Below are 15,276 nucleotides of genomic sequence, written 5' to 3'. Positions count from 1 at the left end.
CTGCACCCACCCGCACCCGGCAGGAGGCTCTGGCAACAGCTCCAGCACGTTTCCTTGGTAATGAATTCCAACTTGTTTTCCCAAATCGCCTCGTAATGACTCAGTTCGAATGTAATGATGCAATCCTGAAGGGAATCATTAGCTCCCAGCCAGGAGGGTCGGTCAGCTCCAGCTCCAGCCCATGAGCTGCTGATTGTGGTGTTGTTTGGGGCAGCTCTGCGTGCCCAGCTTGGTGTGTGCCAGCTCTGGGTGCACCTTCCTTCTGGGGACACCTCACCCCATCCATGCCCCTGCAGCCCATGCCAGAGCTTCCCGCAGAGTCTCCAGGTGTGGGGAGAGGGACAATGTGTTTTCAATTAGGTGAGAGCACAGTGGTGGTGTTACCTCCCTGCTGAGCTGGCGTTTGCAGTTCAGACCCTCTTATCAATCCCTGGTACTGTCCCTTCCTCACTGCAGCTCGAGCACCACATGGAGAAGGGACCCAGGGAGAGTTCTGCAGAGCAAACATCTTTTCTTCCTGCCTGCTACTCATGTGGACAAAAAAATCTGACCAAATCATATAAGAGAGAAAAATGGAGAATTTTCAAGCCACTGCTGGTGTTGTGTCTACATTGGGTGACACACAAGAGATACATCACCTTGCCAGATCCAGCCCCAGATTAAAAGGTCTCCCATCTTTCCCACAACAACCTGAACCAAGTTGTGCATGGGCTCCTGAAATGCCACTAATTCCACCTTCCAATTCATGAAGCACCCCACACTCCTTCATGCTGCTGAGGCACAATCCTGTCAGTGACAGCTTTAACGAGGGTCACACCCTGATGCCATTTGTTCAGTGGAGTTGGATTTTCCAGCATGTGCCTCAACTCCAGCACAGGGTGTTAAATGATTTACTGCAGAGAGACAGTGGCCAGGCCAAGAGTAAAGCCCAGGTATTGTTAGTCCCAGGATACTATGACAACCAACTAGTGTTAGAAAACATTCCCTGCCACTGCCTCACACTTTTATTTATCAACAAAACCAGATTTACTTTGTTTTAGTCTTAGTAAGACTCTGTTGCACTGGAGACCACTTAAAATGAGATTTATCTTCCTTGGAATAAATACAGGCTCTTGCATTTGTAATTCATTCCCCTCCTCTTTCTAATCTCATTTCTGTTGAATGCATTGTTTTGCTTCCCATTATTTATAAAATGAGATCATTAAAATGAATATTGGAACTCAACAGGTTTGAGGCAGGAAGAAATTTCCCTGCAGAGGCATCCCAAGTAGAATTCCTTGGGTTGCTGCAGAGCCTTATGGTTTGACATCTGGGGGCTTCCCATTCTCCTCCCAACCCAAGCACTGACAAACTTCTTTCCAGTCCTTAAAAAGCAGCCACTTTTCATCTTGAGTGGGGCAAATATCAGAGATGGATGAAGCAGTTCCTGATGAAAAGAATCAACAGATCCTCCAGGATGCTTTAGTGCAGGTTGTTATCTGACCCTTGGGAATACAGCAGAAGGTTCTGGATGCAAAGAAAGATATTTGGGGGGAAGAGTTTTGGGGAACTTGTCCTCTTTAAACTTCTACATTTAAAAAATAAAGGAAAAAGAGCAAATTCTGATCTAAAAAGTAAAGGAAAAAAAGAGCAAGTGCCATCTAACAAAGCTTAAATCTGGAATGAATCCACTGCAAACTAACTTTACTCTGGTTTAATACTGACAAACATTGGACTAAGACCTGCAAATCCCAGCTCTCTCCTCATTCCCAAAAGACACAAACATGAAGATCTAAGCATCTACAACTATAAATTGCATAAAATATTTCCTGGTTGGGAAAACCTCATGAGACAAGGATAAGGAACAAGATGGTGCAAATAATTAGTTTAATTGAAAGTAAAGCCACACTGCTAAAAATAAAGAGATGAAAGTGGTTTTCCCTTTGCCAGTTTCAGTATGAGCAACAGTAGTAGCAGCTGCATTTCAGCCCATTTTGCAGATAACTGTGAGGGGCATTCTGGAAGCTAAACAGTTTAATTGCACAGGCTACCCTTTAATTTAGGGTGGTGAGAATGATATGAAGGACTCATTAAACAGGGGCATTAACCATGGCAGAAAATAAAGTAGTTTCTTTGTTGGAGAAGATCTCACTGCCCTCCAATCACTACAGTAAATTGTTCCTGGGAAAGGCAGTGGGGTAGGATGGGGAGATGGAGACACGTTGAGATAGAGGGAAGCAAATGAAAAATAATTGGTACAGTGCTCTGCAGATTGTATGTCACTGCAGACAGTTATTTAATAACTCTCCAATTATTGCTGCCAGCTGGGGTATATTAAGACACTGTGAGAAGTCAGGCCAAAATCCCCCAGGCACGACTGCTGACCTGGCCCTGTGTTCCTTCCTCCCCGAGGATGAGGAGGGGACAGGCCAGGGGCAGGCTGTGGCCTAGGGGCAGCCCAGGGGGATGTGCTCCCCCCTCCCAAGAGATTACAGGGCTTTGCTCACCCCTCCTGCTCCCAGCTTTAAAGATGAGCTGGAGTTGATCCTGTTTGGGTTCTCCTTCCCGTGGGACACAGGGTGACTCCGGGTGAGAGTTTCCCTCAGTGTGATGAAGTGTGGTGTGAGGGGCAGCTCATCCAGCAGCAGCTCTGCTTGGAGCCAAGGGCACCCCTGGAGCTGGCTCAGCTCTCACAGCCCTGCTACTGACAGAGTCTGTGCAAGGTCCATCCTCCACGGCTGGGGGCTGGGGCCCTCTCCAGCAACTCCCCTTGCTTCTCCTCTCAGCAGTGACCTGGTGCTTTGAATGTTTTCCTTGCCTGGATTTCACTGTCCCCCACCCAATTCATATCAGTTTATTGGGTGACACTGAGTCCCAGGATAGTTTTGGGTTGGAAGGGACCCTAGAGATCATCTCATTCCAACCCCTCTGCCATGGGCAGGGACACCTTCCACTAGAGCAGGAGTTCATGTGCCAGCCACAGGTGAGCTCCAGCCCAAAGCCCATGGCTGGTGGCCAGCTAATATCAGAGTGGGCCAAAAGGAAGGGCCAGAGGCACTTCAAGCTTGGAGCAAGAGTCCACTGGGGACCCACCAGACATTTCTGCAGAGTCTCATCCTTAGGGGCTGCCCCTGAAGCTCTGGAGACCAGAGCCCTGGGATTCCATGGCCTTTCTGTTTATTTCAGCACAACCTCAAATCCAACAGCCCCCACCACCTCTCTGAGAGCTGCAGAGGAAAACCTGACATTGGGAACCTCGAGGGCTCGAAAGCCCAGCTGCAAACTGAGAGCCCACAGCACATTGTCTCAGACCTGTCACCTTGCCCTTATTTCCCAACAAAACAAAGCCTTTTTAACAACTCCTTCCCCAAGCTCAGGATTGGGTCTGTAAAATAGAAACTGTACTTCAATACCAAATGAAAAACATGACTCACAGACTGTAATTCCTTTCTGCAAATACCGGAGGAGAATATTTCATTTGGCAAACAATCGAGCCTTACAGTTGAGAGCTCTTAATGTGATTAGGGACAGGTTCTGCAACACATTTGTAACTCCAGGTGATTTTGCTATATCTTTTTGGACTGTGACCAGACACAAAAATGCCCTTTTGCTAGATTTGGATCCAACTAAAACTGAGGAGAATCAGATGTCGGTAAGACCTTTACAGTTTGATCTTTACCCAGGGGTATCACAACATGTTTCAGCTATGGGTTGTGCTGAGCCATCTCAGGCTCTTTTTTGCATTAAGCTCATATCTCCCCTGATGAGTGATAACTCTTCTATAGCACATCTTCTGTAAGTGAGCACGTGCTACTCCTCTGAGTTACTGTGATGTACTCACAGGGAGGGAGAGAGCACAAATATTTCCACTGGCTCTATGGACTCATCTTTGCTTCCTTTAATTCTCTGAGCACCCAGGTCTAGTGGGAGGTGACCCTGCCTGTGACAGAGGGGTTGGAACTGGATGATCTTTAAGGTCCCTCCTAACCCAAACTATTCTGTGATCCTATGATTCTACAATTTTAAAATGTTCAGAATGTGTCAACCTTTAAAATGAGCTGAGGTTCCCCCTCCATTTAGAAGGGCCCAGCATCCAATCCTGAAAGCAAAAGCTGCAGAGTTTTGCAGGACCAGACCAACCTCAAGCTGTGCCTGTGCTTCTGTCTCGCCTACCAAAGGTAGGGCTGCAAATAAATTAAATTGAGAGCAAAACTTACAGGGGAAGGAGGTGGAAGGATAGCACTGCAGAGAAAAGAGACATTGTTCTGTACATGCAGCTGAGAAACAAATCCAAGGCTGACCTTTACTCTGTTGATAAGAAAATCTCAAGTTTCTTCTTCATGAGGACTCATCCACAGGGCTGATAGTCAGATTGTCCCTTGCCTTCCCCACACCTCAGCAGGAACTTTTTATGGAAAGAGCATCCATTACTCATCCAAAAACTGCATGAGTTTAGCCTCAACCAGCATTGTGGCAAGATGATACTATGGAATATTTATGGTATGATATTAAACAAAGAAAGGCAGGGGGGGAAAAATACACATTCTTCATAAGAAGAGGAAAATTGAGCTCAGGACAAACCCCCAGCATTTTACCAAGCAGGGAGCTCAAAGAGACAGCAATGGGAAACCAGACCAGGGCTGTGCACATGAAATCCTTGCTCCCACTAAATGGCCAACACAGCCAAGAGACAAATGGAAGGAACTTTCTTGAAGAGTTTTATGTGCTGTTAGTCTCTCTGACCCTGACAGCAGCTGCTGCTTTGGGTAGCAGTGGCAGCCCAGGTCTCCAGCAACCTGGAGCTCCTCACCTCCATCAGGAACAGGCAGCAGAAGGCCTAATGGCAGGAATCTGAAGTCAGCAGCATCCAAATGAGAGGGGAGACATCTGGTTTGGAATGAGGGCAGCCAACCTCTGGAACACGTCAGGAAGGAATGCAGGGGATGCCTCAGCACTCTGTCTTCAAAGCAAGGAGTGAATTTCTCTTCTGGAGAGATGTGCTTCAGCTATGGGTTACCAAGGCTGGGGGAAGAAGTGGCTTTGTCAGAGTGACTGATGGACATCTGTAAGTGTCCAGCTTGTGCTGCACTGGACCAAATGTCACTGAACAGGTCCACATATGAGTAATGTTTGTGGAACCACACGTGCAAAGCCAGGGAGGGTGACAGAAACCCTGACATCAGCAGCAGGCAGAGACAAGCCCAGCAGCACCTGAATAAATCTAACTACACCAAATATCTCAGGACTTTATTATTCTGTGCTTTTCCAGATTTTTCTTTCTTTCTTTTTTCTTTTTTTTTTTTTTTAATGCCATGGGACAAACATGAAGGCCAAAACAACATACCTGGCTTTTACAGAGCTTTCACAAGCTGGGCACAAGGCCAGACTGCAGAGCAGGACTGGTCAGGGATGTGGTTTGGTGCTGTGGCTGTGCCAAGGCTGCTGGGACCCCAAGGGCCAGGCTGGATCCTCCAGCAGCACCAGCCCTTCCCTCCCTTGCACAGGGCTGGGTTTCTGGATGTTTTTAGATCCCTGAGCCATCCCACCCTGGCTCAGAGGGCTGATGGTTTATGGGTCAGCAAACCCCAGCCATGGCAACTGCAGAGCTGGCCAGGCATGAGCTGCCTCTGGGGGCATTCCCAGCCCCAGCCCTGCATCATTGGTCCTGCCACCTTCGTGCTGGAAAACACCAGGACTTGTCCAGGCACACAATAAGCTGAAAACCCATCTGGTTTTGTGTGCACAAATATCTCAGCTGTATTTGGAGTTCTCCAAAATTTTTTGCCACCTGAGCACAAGGCGCTGTCGTACACAGAGGGTTTTCCAGCACGCAGGCATGGGATCAATTGTGGATAAAATGCTGATCTTTTAAAATTATTTTTTCTGTTCTTATCTCCCACCACCCCTTATTTTTAATATGTTTCTTAAAAAGCATTATTTTTATTCCTGTCTGTACCATGTGCAGTTGTCAAGGCCCTCAGCTGAGATGCAAGAGATGCAGGTCCAATTCCTCCCTCCAGCCCAGGGAGGTTCTTTCAGCTTCTGTCAAAACTACATCTGAGTGCAACAGGCATGAGAAAAAAAAATAATCAAAAAATATCATGATTCAGCAGATCAGAAAGCCACACACAAAAACTCCCAGATCTTGTGACCTTATAGTCATTCTCAGGAAAAAATAACTGGAACAATCTTGAAGCAGCTGCAGCATCTGGGTTCACCCCATCCCAGGAGCTGGATTCCCTCAGATCCCCTCAGATTGCTGGGGAACCTTTGAGTGCTCCTGCAGTGCCTGACTCCAGCTACCTGGGAATGGGGGTGGGATAAAGTCCCACGGTCCACAGCAGCAATGGAGTGAATCCAGGCATAGTCTGCAACAAGGATATGAATATCTGGGAAGGAAAACAAAAGCTCACCTTTCCCTGGTTTGTGCTTTCAAAGGGTTCCTGAAGCTTTCTGATGTTCTTAACTGGTGTAAATCACATAGCTCCCCATAAGCCAAGAAATCAACAACTATAATTTAGGATTCTGAAGCAGTTCTAAGGAGAAAAGTATCTTCTGTTCAGAACCATAAAAAGTTATATAAACCCCCCAAACGATCTGTTTTAAAACATATTCAATAGTTCTTGGACTGCAGTGGGCAAGAAGCTGGGTTGTTTTTACTGCCAAGAAAGAAAAAATTTCAACGTTTTCAAATATTTGCAATACCAGATGCCCTGGTAAAAATTTCTTAGTCCATTTTAAAAACCCCTGTTTCTTAAAAACCCATTTTGCATGGAAAACATACCATGTGTAAGCAATACTCCAGGCACTGTGCAAGGACCACACGCTCCCAGCTGAGCCCAGGGACAGGACACCCAGCACTGCAGGGATGCACAGGAGGGGTGGAGGGGAATAGGGAGCTCAGAGAGATGTGCTGAACCTGGATTGAATCCAGCAGGGTGCTCAGCACCCTCAGCTTGCTCAGGGGGTGCTGGAGACTGGTCCTCTCCCAGTGGGAGTGAGGAAAATCTGAAGGACTTGACTGCATGGAGATCCAGAGCAGCAGCTGCCACATCTTTAATCACCCTGACATCTTTTATTGCCCTGGAACTGAAGGCTGTTTGCTGAGAGCCTGTGGAGGGAAGTAAAGCTGACAGAGCATCAGAGCACAGTCCCATCGTGGGACACCCCTCACTTGGAACCACTCCTGGGGCCTTTCAAAGGAATTGGCTTCCCAAGGGCAAACCCACACAAGACAAACACTTTGGATGTGGAAAGAGAAAGGAACCCCATATCCCTAAGGGTGATTCTGTGTCAAACCAACCAGCTTCAGGAACCATAACTCAGCAATCAGAAAATTTGCTCTGTGTGAGGGTGCAAGGACATGGTGGTGAATGGGGAGAGGCTGGGGTAGATCTCCTTGCACTGAGCTGAACAATCCAAATTTTAATTAACAAAAGGCATTGCTAAAGGAGGTAATCAAAACAGCAGACTGATCACACAGCCTCCTGACTTTGGTTTGAGAGCACTATTTCACTTCTCAGGCACTTGCAATTGGAAGAACCCCAGAAGGGTTTGGGTTGGACACGACCTCAAGTCCCATCTCATCCCACCCCTGCCATGGGCAGGGACACCTTCCACTATCCCAGGGCACTCCAAGCCCTGTCCAACCTGGCCTTGAACATTTCAGGGATGGAGCAGCCACAGCTTCTCTGGGAACCTGTACCAGGGCCTCCCCACCCTGTGAATCAACAAATAATTGCCATCACCACTGAACCTGCAAACCCTAAACACAGAGTGAGAGCTGCTGGGTCCCGTGTGGAGCTGTTACAGCGGGTGTGTGTCTGGAGCTGCAGCCTCCCCCCATCCAAGCCACCTGATGGAGGGTGAGGATGGAGGTTACACACAGCCTCCCACAAGGGACAGCCTTCAAGGAGGTGTTTTATGAGCTTTTTCCACAGCCTGGACCCTCTGAGAAGCTTCCAGGTGCACTTTCCCAGTGCTCCCTTGGTTCCACGGCCACAGGGGCGTGCACGTGGGTGTGGGATGGAGGTGACAAGTAGCAGAGGGGTCTGCTAACCTGAGAAATTCTTCCTCTGTCTCAGTCTTTCACCAGAGCCCAAATAAAAATTGCTAAAGGTCACAAGAGAATTCCTGGATAATGCAAATAGCAGCACCAGCAGAGAGCTGCAAGCACTGCAGATTCCTCCTGCAGCATGCCCACAGGTGGTCACCACCCACCTGCCCCAGGGGGGCAAAAATCTACCTAAAACCTTCCAGCTGCCCTCCCCAGTCACCCCCAGCTTCTGTCCTGCAGAACCATTAATTAACAAGCTTCCCACCACTGACATGGCATTTAGAGGGACACCATCACGTAATGTCTGTTTTCAATCACAATTTTGGGAAGAATAAGGTTTTATATACCTTGAGGCCCCAGGAGGGCTGGAGTGGTGATGATGATGATCCTTTAAATAGCAGCAGATGTCAAGACCTGGAGGAATCATTTTTCTTCCAGAGGAAGAAGCAGTGGTGAAACAGAGATATCTTCATTGAGCAGAACCTGCCTTTCTCCCATCGTGTCGGCTCTGTTGAACCAAGGGAGAGCTCAGGACACCCCTTCCCCTCCCTGAGCAAACCTCAGGTGGCTGTGCCAGCCCTGAGGGACGTCCTCAGCTGTGCAGCCACCAGAAGGGAACCATGGGACACCATGATCCTCATTTATCTGAGCTTCTCTGCTGCAAGACACCTCCATCCAGGACACAGCCTTGCCCAGGGCTCAGCAGAGCACACTTGGGAACCTCCATGGCATCAGCACAGGAATTAGCTCAGGCTGAACAGCTCAGTGGAGGAAAAAATCCTCAGAAATGCAATGCTGTTGCTCTCCAGCATGATGAAGACAGATTTTTAAGGGCATCTCAGTAGAAGGTCCATGCCTAAAATCTGAGTCCTGGCTTAGAGCAATTGGGCACTTGTGTCCTGGTGCTGCTGGTTCATCTTTGTCCCGTGGCTCAAACCAGGTGCAGAGCTGAAGGGAAAAGAAGCCAGATCACAGCCTGAGTTAACAACTTCTTTGCTCCCCAGGAAAAACCCACCACCTTCATCTGGTGATAGAAGCAAGGCAGAGAGTGTGTGAGCTCAGAGCAACCAGAGGCACAGCCCAAACTCCAAGCCAAAGCTTTGAGTTCCTGTAAGTAACCCTGGGCTGGAATATCTGCTCCTGGAGCCCAGGACACAGAGCTTGGGCTGTGCTGCAGCTCTTTGTGGTGTCCCACAGCACCTTTCTGCTCCCAAGAAGTTTCCAGCTCCTTGCTAGCAAGATCAGGGCACAGCCTGTGTTCTTCCCTCACCCTCACAGTACTATAATCAAAATGGTTTTTGTTTTGCTGGAGCCTAATTTTGAGTATGTGACTCCAAACTTATCCTTCTGGGATTGGATTTCGAACCCAATTCCATGCTAGAAACCACTAATTTTCTTAGGACCATTTTCAATGTGGTAGAACTCTGCTTTTGGGCAAAGGAAAACTGCTTATTTCCACTATTTTTAATAAAAAAATACTCACGAACAATTCAACAGATTTCATCCCTAGTGGCTCTCAACCCCAGATCCAGTTTCTACTCAAGCACAACCCTAAAACTTGACCCTCTACTCAGCCTCAAACCCCAAACCTTTCCACAGGCTCTGGGTGGAAAGTTACTGACCCTGTATCTGAGCCAACTTTCAAAAACAAAAATAACTTGCCTGATGAAATTTTTGTAGGAAAAAAAAATGCACACGCGCGCACACGCACACGCACGCACGCCATATATACCAGGAGGGATTAAATCCTCATGTTGCAAGAATTTAATTTAAAAAAGCTAAGACATTGTAGGAATGCAAAAATATCACCTCAGCCTGGTAACCTTTGGCTTAGGCATGCACTTCCACAGCTCACAAACGGGAATGTTTCCTCTCCAGCGCTGGGAGGACCGGTGCCACTCAGGAATGCCTGGCTTCAGCCCAGTTCGTGGAGGAAACCAGCAACCCTTTACTAGTGGGGCCTCTGTGGGCTCCTGGAGCCTGCCTCTCATCCCATGGGCTTGCTTAATTTCCCACTTTCTCCACCATGTTCTGAGAGCCCCAATCCCAAAGGAGCTGCTAAGGAGGACCAAAGAAGGGTCTTTGCAAAGTGACGCCATGTATTTCCCCCTGTGAATCCAGATTATTATTTTCCTTTGTTCTTGGGAGGTAAAGCTCTATTTTCATCCCTACTCCAAGCCCCAAGGTGTTAGAAGCAGATCTGTGCCTGCTGCTGTCACCTAACTGATGTGAATGCCTTTGAGAAGGACACGCTGGTGTCTCCAGTCAAGTTCATTCAAACCAGAGAGAAACATTCCTTGGGAAACACTCAGGACCTGCTCAGGGGCAGGAATAAGTTCATTTCACACCAAGATTAAGCCTTTAACAGGGCCCTGTGCATTAGCAGAATTCCTGGCATGTCCCAGCCTCGTTTAAAAGGTGGACGGGAAACTCTCTGCTGATCTCAAGTTAATCACAACAAGCAAGGGACGGAGCTGCAGGAAACAATCCTCTAGGTACTGACGTTACCCACATAAAGCCAGCAGTTCCTCTGCTTTATTGGCTGTGTTTTCCCCCCCAGCAGGCTTAATTTATGGTAATTACTAGGAACTATGGATTAAATTAATAAAAAGGAAATTATTAAGCTTTCCTGACCCACAGGCCAAAGGTAAATAAAGAGAAGCAAACTGTTCAAGATGGAAACACTTCCCTGCTGCTTTTGGGACTGGCAGAGAAGTTTGTCAGTGCAGCAAGAGAGAGAATAGGATTTTGGGATGGAGCTGTCTCACCTGGGATGCTGGAGAGGACTATCATGCCCACCAGTCTGGGGAGCCCTGAACCATCAAGGCACAACTGTTCCCTGGCAGTGGAGTGAGCTGTGAGCAGTGTATGAAACAGCAAAGAAAACAGAGATCTCTGTCAGATGGGAAGAGACTATAAAAATAATATAATACAGAAATCCAGCTTAATTCAAACTACACCAAAGTCGAGGGTCCTGCTCTACATCCAGCTCTGCCAGCTGATCAGGAATCATTCTCTCCTGCCTGGTCCAAGCACATTTACTACTGCTTATAATTCTTATATACATCTCGTACTTTAAATTAGAATTTCCAATGTGATGCTGTTGCAGAAGCAGACCATTGGCATTTGCCAGACCTGGCCTTGCCGTTCCTGGGTATAAACATGGATTGTGCTCACTGGAGGGGAGGCAGAGGGTGGGGTTCCCACTCTGCTTTCCCTGCAGATCAGTGCAGAACAAAGAGTTTTGCTCTCAGTAATAATCCTGGAGCTCAGCAGCCTCTCCCTACCAAGGCTCTCCATATGTACACAGTTCCTGCAATGAGCACTTCCAGCCTCACTAGCTCCACTTCCCACCCTCTGTCCAGTGTAAAATCTGTCTGTGGCATAACCTGAAATTCATCTCATGCTCTGCCACCAGCTGTGGGCCCTGCAAACAGACTCATCCAATATGGCCAATTCCTTAACAAAAAGTTTTACAATTTCTAATATGACATATTTTTTAAAAAATGGAACAAAAAGAGTTTTGATACAAAGTTTACAAAGTTCAAAATAATATCTGAAATCACCTCCCTCCTTGCACAGACTAAATGCAGCACACACCTGAACTTGTATTTAAATACACCCTGACTGTATTTAAGAAAGAACTACTACAAGCTTGAATGCTGAGAAAAGCAGTGAAATCCTCCTGGAAGCAGCTCCAGCAGGGCAGGCACGAAGCAGAGCAAGCAACATTTACAGTGGGCAATTGTTAGAGTGAAAACAAACCTGGCAGATTGGATGTCACTGGGGAGGGATATCAGCGTCTGATCTCGGGCAGGACGGGACACAGGGGTACCTGGAGCCTTGTCAAACTCAATGCTCTTATGTAGTAGGTTGAATAACAGAACAATGTTTACATTTCCCCTTGTGCCCTAAGTAGTTTGGAAGTTGGACACCTGAAAAGCCTGAATGATTTTTAAAGCAGTGCCTCTGTTAGTCTTGATCACCAAGGCCTTGGCTGCTCCTCACTGGTATTCAAGAAAATAAAACCAGAAAAACCCAAACAACCTCAAGTTATTTCTGCTTCTGAGCCTGGATATTCAGCATAAACAGTATAAATGATGGAAAATCCAGGAGATTGGTCTCACTGTGGGCACACCAGCCTCGTGCAGCCACAGCAACCCTAAACACAATGATCCAGCTGTGGACCTGATGAATTCCACCCAAGAAAGAGTTTTCTCGATTTTCTTCCATGCTAACACATTGAAACTTAATATTGAAAGTTCCTTACATATACAAACACAACAAAATGCAGCTCATAGCAAAAAGTGTAAATTGAAGCACGTAGGAAGCAAACATCCTGTGTGCATTAGAGAGCAATAAATGCTGCATAACAAATGCACCAAAATCACAGAATTATAGAATATCTGGAGTTGGAAGGGATCCACAAGGATCATGGAGTCCAACTCCTGGCCCTTCACAGGACACCCTGTCCCAGAAATAGGGTGGAAGTAGTTAAAGTCCAGTGAAAGAGAGGATGGCTTCTCTGATACAATTTTATTTATTCCTCCTCACTGCTGCCCACTCTCCAGAGGAGGCCACCTCCTTCCATCCTCTTAAGCTCCCAGCTCTCTGATCCTCACAGCTAGCCTGGATCCCACCATGCTTCAAAGACAAAATTGATAGTTTCAAAATTCAGCTTCATCAATCTCTACTAAACTCATGTGCTCTCCAGAAAAGTGAGTCCCAATCCAGCTTGAATTGGACCATTTCATCTCATCCTGGGCTCAAATGATTGTCAGTCCATCAAACACTTCTTTGAAAATTGATTTCTTGCAGATGACCATGATTGCTATAAAACAGTATTTAAAAACATTTTAATATTTGAAAAGAACTTTCCTCTCCTCTTATATCAACCACATGTTTGAGAAAGGGCCTGGGGTTTACCACTGCTTGGTGAGAAAAATAGCAAAAAGGAGAAAGGATAATGGGGTGATAATGACTGGGAATGTATGGATTGAATTTGGGCTCTATTTAAATACAAGAGGACAATTTGTGACTCGTTGGTGTAGGCAAGCACAGAGAAACATTTGTGGCTCAAGTTTGTGTTTGAATATAGAAAAATATCTTGTGGCAAACTATATTTCTTTGAGCACAGACAAACTCTGACCGAGTTGCCAGCTGCTGAAGTTGTGGTGCTCACCCCAGTCCCAGCAGATGGGCTCTGTCTGACTGGGAATCCCTCAGGAGATTTCTTATTTGGGCACTACTGCTGTAGCTTGGGAACCCTTTGCCTCCACCAAGCAGAACCCATCCCACTGCAGACCACAGTCAGGAATAAATAAAATCTCTGCCTCCACCTTGTGCCCCCAAACTCCTCCCTCTGTTTGACCTATTCCCAGGAGATTTAACTTGGCAGTACTTAGTAAAAGAGCCAACACAAAGCTTCAACTAGGAGCTTCAGTGGAATAATCTGAATTGTTGGCCTAGATGATGCAGTTGGAGTAGATGATTGTAGGTCCCATTCAACTAAAAATATTTTACTCCACCCTACCCCACCCTTCTCTACTCTATCCTAATGAAAGAAACTGTAGAGAAATCAGGTCTGGTCCTACTTGACTCTGGTCTGAAGGCTCAGGGTTTTCTGCTGTTTTTATGATGCTGCATTTCAAGGAGTTTGGTGACAACACTTAAACCTCAGTGGTAGTCACAGCCAGGCTTCCATGAGTCAGATTATTTTGATAAACAGTTTGTCATGTGCTCTGCTGGGGGCAGGGAAGTCAGGCTGAATTTCGCTATTAAAAACTACTAAATCAAATTACCTGAGAGTGAATTTTGACTTCAGGGCTGCTGGTTTGTGATCCCCCTTACAAGAGGTCTTATTTAGGGCAGAGTCACTTTGAATAGGGTCTCAATAATAACTGAATTTGTAAATCTCCAGGAAAACTGAGGCATGTTGAAATAACCACATTTGAAAAGTCACTCTCCAGGCTGGACTGAGCAGCTGTGGCTTCCTCATCCCTGGAAATTTTTAAGGCCAGGTTGAACAGGGCTTGGAGCAACTTGGTCTAGTGGAAGTGTCCCTTCCCGTGACAGGGAGTTGGGACAAGATGATCTTTGAGGTCCCTTTCAACCCAAAACATTCTATGAAAAATAAGAGTTAAAACACATCAGTGTCTGAAGAGCAAATAAAGATGTAGGAGATGCACACACAGCTGCTACACCAGATCCTGATGGCTTTTGTGATTATTTATATTTACTTGTTCTTTTTCTCCCTGGTCTGTCCCACTTATCTGAAAAAAGATGCAGAGCAGGAAACAGAGAGTACAGAGAGGCTTATAAAAACATTCTTCCCTATTAAGCAAGTGGGCTGATTGTCACTGTGTGAAAGATGAAGCAGATTGAACAAAACCCTTACCTGTACATCTCCATTCCTGATGGAAACCCTCGACTGCCTTTGTCACTTCAGCACACGAACACAAGGCCAAATGAAACACATGTTTACAGCTATAATGAGGATTAGCTTTGCACTAAAAAAGTTGAACTACAGTCAAAATTAGATGGTGACATGGGTATTTGCCAACAGCATTAAATGAGAAATAACAGAGTATGAGGTTTCTGGAATGAATAGAAAATGTATTGTTTAGAGACCTTTTTGGCCAAGTATCAACATATGCCAATACTTAAGACTTCTTGTTCTTATTTACTTACCCCAACAATAAAACAAATGTTGTTTTGTGCCAACAGCCTGATAGACTGGTCCTGTATCTTTAGAAATAGAGACTGGATATTATTTCTCTCATATCAGCTTCAACCTACTTAAAAAAAAAAAAGTGCAAAGCAAAGTAATTGAGTCCAGAGCAGAGGAAATAAGTGAAGGAGGTAATCGATTTTAATAACATATAGCATCAACACACATTAAGGAAATTCATAAAACAAAGGGAAAATAAAGCATTTGCCCATCTCAGACCAGGCAGTGTTTGCAGCTTCACCCAGCTCCAGGCAGAGATTATTGGTGAAGCCTCAGCCACAGCAGTGACTGATTTCACCCAGTGCCCTCCATCAGCCTGAGCCCAGAACAGCAAGGTAACCACCCTCATTCCCACTAAAAACCAGGCAAACTGGTGAATGAAAACCCTAGGAAATTCTCTCCAAGGCACAGGACATTAAATATATTTGCAGTTGAAACATTCAGACCCTTCCCTGGCCCAAGCACTCCTCCCTGTGGTATCAGCCACTGCCAGGCCACCCGTGTGCTGATC

At 46.3% G+C, this 15,276-nt stretch overlaps 1 protein-coding gene across 9 annotated transcripts in view; it reads right to left on the bottom strand.

The window, feature by feature from the left end:
- Nucleotides 1-15,276, bottom strand: part of ASB7 (ankyrin repeat and SOCS box containing 7) — a 96,699-nt gene that overhangs the window by 12,126 nt on the left and 69,297 nt on the right. For all 9 annotated transcript variants that reach the window (XR_010347841.1, XR_010347844.1, XR_010347842.1 and 6 more), the window contains 8 exons: nt 14,726-14,832; nt 13,837-14,632; nt 10,804-10,890; nt 8,383-8,983; nt 6,764-7,090; nt 6,393-6,515; nt 5,936-6,036; nt 4,790-5,001 (listed from right to left, as the gene is read on the bottom strand). The gene's annotated coding sequence lies outside the window, so the exon portion shown is untranslated. The remainder of the gene's footprint in view (nt 1-4,789; nt 5,002-5,935; nt 6,037-6,392; nt 6,516-6,763; nt 7,091-8,382; nt 8,984-10,803; nt 10,891-13,836; nt 14,633-14,725; nt 14,833-15,276) is intronic.

This window comes from Passer domesticus, chromosome 14 (genome assembly GCF_036417665.1).
Source record: "Passer domesticus isolate bPasDom1 chromosome 14, bPasDom1.hap1, whole genome shotgun sequence".
Taxonomy (NCBI): Eukaryota; Metazoa; Chordata; class Aves; order Passeriformes; family Passeridae; genus Passer; species Passer domesticus.
This window is presented reverse-complemented; position numbering and strand designations above follow the sequence as displayed.